Raw genomic sequence first — 7009 nt, 5'->3', positions numbered from 1 at the left:
CATACAAAGGCAAATCCCCAGCTGTTTAAATATGAAAAATGTGTTTGTCCTCATGAGTGCATGTATGTAATTAACTTAGTCTAAATATTGAGCTGCACAGCTTTAATACACTTGAAACTGATTTAAAAAAATTCAGGATTATTGGTGACATTTGAAACTGTCAGCACTATCCTAGTAACATTTTTTAAAATCAACTGCAATTACATATGCAGATGATTCGAATGTCGTTGCCTCCTGGCTCTTTTCTGCCTTATTCTGCTTTTATTTTGCTTCTTTTAGCTGACACGATTTCACCACATTTAACAGAAGAACTTGTTGTTTATTAAAATTGTCCCAAATAAGATTTGTGCTGCATTTAAGCTACAAAAAAAATCTATTCTGCATTCCAGCTATTTCTTTTCATGCTTAGAGCTGGATTGGAATTGATTTTTGGTGAGGTTTTGAATGAACTGATTGATGTAACGGTGCTGGAAATCAAGCAAAACCAACAAAAAGAAAATGGAAAACTCAGAGAGATTCATCTGTCCTGAAAAAATCAATGGTGTATATATCCTCATTTTTCTTTAATTACAGCTACAAACTCTTTTGATTTTCCTCTGTAAGTTTAGTTCACATCACACAGGTGTTTTTTTTAATCATTATTCCTTAAAGCAGAATTACTCTAAATATGTGGAAATATGTTGTTTAGATCTGTGCTGGATACTAAGAAAAGGCATAATTTCTCTAAAAATGTTTCCCTCATGTTGCTTTCTAGAAGGTTTTTTTGTGTTTTTATTATAAATATCTCTCCTTGTTGTTGTTTTTTGTAATTTTCTTAATAATGTGTTTAATGAATTTGCATGCCTTGCATGTGCAGGAGTTAATTAGACCGACCTTGCTTAGAATATTCATGATGTTGGAGTTTAGGTGGCGTGAAAACCTTCAGTCTTTCACAGGTGGAAAGCCATTAGTATGAGGTGATGGCTGACACTTCAAGCTGGATTTTTCTTTTTTTTTTTCCTCTGTTATTGAACGTGTCTTTGGCTGCACGACTTAACGCACTGAATTGATGTTGTTTTGCTGCAGACTACGTGTGGAAGGAAAAATCGATATTGATTAAAAAAGATGAAACGCCACATCACAGCGTGGAAGTCGTTCTTTTAAAATTGATCGGAACGGTTTGGAAAAAGGTTCTTCCTCCCATAAGAGTCGTCTCACTCAAATAGGGCATGAAACTGTTTTTTTTTTGTTAATTTGTTAAAGACAAAAATAGAAATACTTTTAAAACAAATGTTTTTCATTTAAGGAATCTTGCTGAACTTAAAGACCCATTCTGATCATCTTCTGATCGATTGTAAAACTGTTGCTAGTGATCTTTTGCTATGATTATACAATTTTTAGGCAAAATTTTGTTTTCAAGGATGCAATTTCTGCAGAGTGGTTGTAGTTCTTCAAAAATTCACCTCTGACTTGTGGCGGCGGGTTCGTTAGCACGTAGTAAGTAGGGGTGTGTATTGGCAAGAGTCTGACAGTATAATGTGTCTGATAATATAAAAAAATATATAAAAAACTCTTAAAAATATTTTAAATATCATAGTCTGCATTTTAAATTGATACAAGAATTGTCAAATGAAATATTGATATATTGCAGAATCGATTTTGAATTTTATTCCCTCACGTCGCATCATTCCTTTATTTACAGGTTCTTCCACTTCACTAGCTTACAGCCCCGCACAACCCCAACATAACATACCAGTATAACAAAAATGGTGAGAAATACTGGAGCAATCCTGGTGTACAGTTTTGAGTCAGATACCAGATGAGGAAAACGTGGATGCATCGGAATGGAGCAGGCATAAAGGGATTCTACAGGGTTGGAAAGCATTGGAGTTCCATTATTCTTTCTCTCATTGCTTTGCCCCGCCCTCTTAACTCCTGGCCAATGACTTTAGAGATCTTCAGTCACATGGTTTGGCTTACAAGCTTTGGTTCGAAATAAAAATCGCAATTTGACAGCATTCTGAATAAACCAGAACTCAATCTGGATCAAATTAAACTGACTTTTTCAGTCTGAATACACCCTCAGTCTTCATTTTGACCTCATTCTTGCTATTATTGTCCTCCTTCCTTTAAAAAAAACACTTGATCTCACTGCTGTAATAAAACTCATGTGGAAACTCCGAAAAAGTTGCCAGTACGTTCTCCATTGTCAGCACAATGCTTCTCCCAGCTGTTAGCAGCTCTCCAGACCCCACACATCTGACAGTGACTCAATCCTGTGAGCTGAAAATCAAGCAGCCTCCTGACTAAGCATTAGTGTGAATTGAGATGCAAATGCAAACATGCTGTCACGCAGCTGGCAGCTGCTGTTTCTACTTTTCTAGTATAATTCAGATCCTTGTTGAAACCAGGAAACCAAGACGACAACATTTACGTTAGTGCTGGAGTTTCTTGGCTAAACTAAATGAGAAATCTTTGCAAAACTAGGAGTGATTTAGTAGAAAATGTCCTGTTTTTCCTTTCTACTGTCTACTTTTATTCTGTTTTTCTGTTTGCTGGGTTACCATGATCTAAACTTGTGAAGGGTGAGCCATTTGGCATTGAGTGGCAACAGCCCCACATCATCATACCACCTCTCCCATGCATGTATGTTCTTTAACCTCAACCTTTTTACACACGTTTTGGTTAGATGTGCATCTAAACACCTAAAAATCTATTTTCCCATTCAAATGTTCTTTTCTTTCTCAAAAAAATAATTATTAGAGCAAAATCAAAACCCTGCACTTTATACAAAATCTTGTTTGCCGCATGGCTTTAAGCTATTTTACAAAGATTAAAATAAAAACAGTCCGCCTCTTTTATGCCATACGGTGATCGTCTTTTAGTTAATGTATTCTGACAATCCCCAACCCATTTATTTGTATGTATTTTTTTTGATCCACAGCAATTTCAGGGCAGCTGAAATTGCTTGTCTGAAAGAACAGGGAGCAATTTTTAGATTGGTTCTGTCGTGTCACACAAAGTGGCAGCTCAGGGTCATTTCAGGGCGCTAAATATAATAGCTATGTGCTGATCTGATGACGGGGTGATTCCAGCTGAATAAAGAAGGCGGCAGCAGCTACAGAAATCTCGAAAAATATATCTGATGTAGAAGATTTCAAAATCTGCTCTTAAGCCTCTTAGAAATAAACATTATTATTGATTATGTTGTATGATTTATGCTTAATTCTATTGAATTCAATTGTGTAAAGTTGCTGTTGGCATCAAGGACAACATTTTTTTTGTGCAAAAATAACACAGGGAGCTCCATAAAACCAAAGTGTAAACTGATTCATGAATAAACGCACCAGGAGTGTGACAGCTCCTCCTCTGGTCATCACTTTCTTCCTTAATTTGCCGGTTTAAGGTTAAGGTTTTTGTGAATTCACAGATAAAAGATGTGTTTTTGATGTTTTCAACATCTTCTTGTGACATTTTTCTGATGAAGGGGGACATGTAGAAGGAAATAAGTTACATTTCTGAATATTTTTCTGTTCAATTGTGGATCAGGACTGAATGAAAACATGCATTTTGAATAAGAGCTTATCTGTGATGTAATACAGTGGGCGGGCCTTAAGCTCCCTGCTCCGCCCCATTCTTAAACTATTAGACAAATAGATCCATGCGTGTCTTCGTTTTCCTCGTCTGAGCTACAAATGGCTAGCTCCAACATTGTTCGCCCTTCTTGTTGCACTGGTAATGCTGAGAGGATTCTTCTTCTTTGGTTTATTTACTCTTTATAAGCATTCGTCTGCCACCTACAATTAGTAGAGGCTCAGAACGAGATGTCAAAGCAGTGCAAATCCCACAAATCTTGCTCCAGACTTTTGTTTTCACATCTCTGTTCCTTTAAATGTATGTCTCGGTCATCTAATTTCAGCCAGGCAGAATAAAAGCAATTATTAATTTCTCCTTTGTCCTGATTGGTCTTAGTGTCGGAATAACCGATTAACTCTCAGTGCACAACTAATTAACATAATAATAGTGACACATGATCACACCGAAGTCCAAAATTCTGTCCTACGAATATTTGTGTGAACTTTTTATTGTGAATGCAGCTTTAGGCTGGGAGTGTGAGGGGCCGTAAGCTAGCAGGAGACTAAACAGAGAGCCCTCAGTTATAGGGGACAGAAATTGGAGGTGGGGTTGCTCCGTGCCAACAGACCTTCCCACATTTCAGACATAAATTTCTAATAAACTCCTGCCGCTCTGCAGAAACTATGTCCTAAAAAACAACAGTTTTTCCTTTTTATTTTTAACTAAAAACTGCATAATCATAATTAGAATATCACAGGGAATGCTTTCAAAAAACTTGAGGTTGTTTTTCATATTTTCATGTTTTGTAGAACAATCATGCAAGTAGAAAATGAGAGGAAATATTGACCACATTCACCCATTAAGACCTAAAAAAAAAGCAGTACAAACTATTTTAAATATTAAGGTTACACCAGAGTGAATTATTGTAAAACATTTGAGGATGAAGAAAAATAACCTCAAATCCTGACATTCAGGGACTTGATCGATTTTTATCCAACATATAAGGTGATGAGGATATATATATGTCGACTGCAGCTCCAGCTTAAGGTAAAATTCCCAGTATTAGAATCAGTGTGCAAGTTGAGACAGAAAATAAAGTCAACACAGCCTGAAGCACGTATGACTCACGGATGTTATTTTGGCACTGCGATCAGGATCTACTAATGAAAGAAGCTCCTCCTGTTTCACAGATTTTCAGAGCAGCAAAGTAAGCAGTGATGCAAAAATATATATATTCCCTTTTTAGAGTCTGATTTAATTAACCTGCATCAGCTGCAGGAGCTGAGGCTCACTTTACATAATCCATGCATAATCAATAACATCATCGTTTAAGCCGGGGGTGAGGTCTGCTGCCACAGAGGGATGATATTTATCGCTGCGTCTTTTTATTCCTGTAATTAGACGTGCACACGCTCCTCAATTACCCACAAGCCAAAGTGCTGACATTTCCTCATCCCATTATGGAGCCACTGCCCCCTTCAGAGAGACGAAGAAGACATGACTGTGCAAGGATATTAAGACGGGCAGCAGGGTTTCACATTTTGAGGATCAATTGTGGGAGTTAGCTCCAATTTTTAGCCTGCTAAATGAGAGGAAGACATCCTGATGAGCTTCAAATCAATCCTTTCTTTCTGCTACTACTTCTTAAATTGCAAATTCAAGCTTTGGATGCAACTGTTAGCTTGTGATAATGGTTCAGAGAGCAGATTTATAATAAAATCCACCTAGCTGCACAGATACTGTCTAAAAATATTTACCGTACTTAACACGCCGTATATTAGCGGGAAAAGTGCCAAATTTTTACGGCTTGTTATGTTTTCTTTAATAAAAAAGAGGAACTGGAGTATTAAATGGTGCAATGGAGTACGGTTCTGGATTAGTGGGTGCTGCTATCTTGGCAGGGGAACTCTTAAGCTAGTGTGTGTGTGGTCACAGTAACGATCAGACAAGCTAAAAGTGATGTTTAAGAAACGGTCAAACGAGGCTGTAATGATGCTGCCAGGATTTTAGAAAAATAAATATTACTTTATGGTTTTTAAAAGCATTAATGTCTTAGGAAATCACTTAAAATTTTAGCAAAATGTCTCCATTTTTTTTTTTTTTTTTATTAACAGGTTTAAGTTTCTCCGGCCAAAAAGTGACGCCAAAAAATGTGCTAGCGCTTGCAGCTTTTTCACTGCAGACCTTGCAGCAAAGCAGCACGAAAGTGAGGTGAAGCTCCTGCAGCTGTGCACACACAACAGCGCTGCAGGACAACACTTTAAACAACCGAGCTGAAGAAGTCCAGACATAAACCAGATGGGAGGGCTTCAAGTGTGGCTGCTTATTTTCCAAAATCTGAATCCTCAAACAGTGTCGGTCACATGACTCCGTGTCATGACTTTATGTGCCGTGGGTTTTTCTGTTATTACGGGCAGGCTTTGACATGCATTGGCAATCGCTACACTTGGCTTAGATGTGGTAGAAGTATTCTTTCTAGCCTTTTCTCATGAGCAAATGCTAACAAAGCCATGGCAGTAAATTTAAAGTCCAGCAGCATCCAATTTTTTATCTATTTTCAAAGAATTCACAGTGTTTATTAACTCTGAGTATGTCCTTTTTAGGCATTTTCTAGGGCATAGTTTCTGCAGAGTGGCAGTAGTTTATTAGAAATTTGCTTCTGAGTTGTGGGAGGGACTATTGGTGTGGAGCAACCCCGCCCCCCTTCCCAACTTAACGTTACCAGTGCAGCAATATTGGAGCTATCCAGTCGTACAGTTTTGAGACCAAAGCCAGTTCAGACGAGGAAAACGAAGACGTACACCAGCTCAGTGGTCTTGCGGTAGAGTGTCCAACCTGAAACCGGAAAGTCGTGAGTTCAAATCCAGGCTTATATACACTAAAAATGGCTCCTAGTGCCTCCCTGCTCGACACTCAGCCCCAGGGGGATCTGGTGGCGAAGAAAATTCCAGCTGAAAATCATTAGCCGAAAGGAAGTCCAAGACCGGAATACAATCCTGTGCCACACATTTTGGTTGAAAAAGGCTAATATAGCTGGCATGTTTTTTGTTTTTTAAAGGGTAACAATAGGGAAATTGGAGTACACCTACAGCCAACATTTAAAAATCCAGTTAGAGGGGGGTGGGGCTTAAGGGCAGGACTGTTATCATTACTGGAGCTGCAGATCATGACGTCAGACTTCTGAAACTTGCATGGATTCATCTGTAATACCTCAATTCAACCTGCAGGGGGCAGCACACAGGTGGTTTCTGACTATATTTTCAAGAATTAAGCAAGTTTATTTTAATTTATAAATAAAAATGTTACTATCTCCAACAGACAGCACTTTTAAAGCCCCATTTATAGAGGCCAACAGTCAAAAAAAATGATTTAGTGTTTGGTTACCCTTTAAGCTTACCACCTGAGATGTTTCTGTCAAAACCTACAATGGTTTTTGAATGTTTTTTTTTTTTTT

The sequence above is a fragment of the Oryzias melastigma genome, linkage group LG6 (genome assembly GCF_002922805.2).
Source record: "Oryzias melastigma strain HK-1 linkage group LG6, ASM292280v2, whole genome shotgun sequence".
Taxonomy (NCBI): Eukaryota; Metazoa; Chordata; class Actinopteri; order Beloniformes; family Adrianichthyidae; genus Oryzias; species Oryzias melastigma.
Note: the sequence above shows the minus strand (reverse complement) of the source record.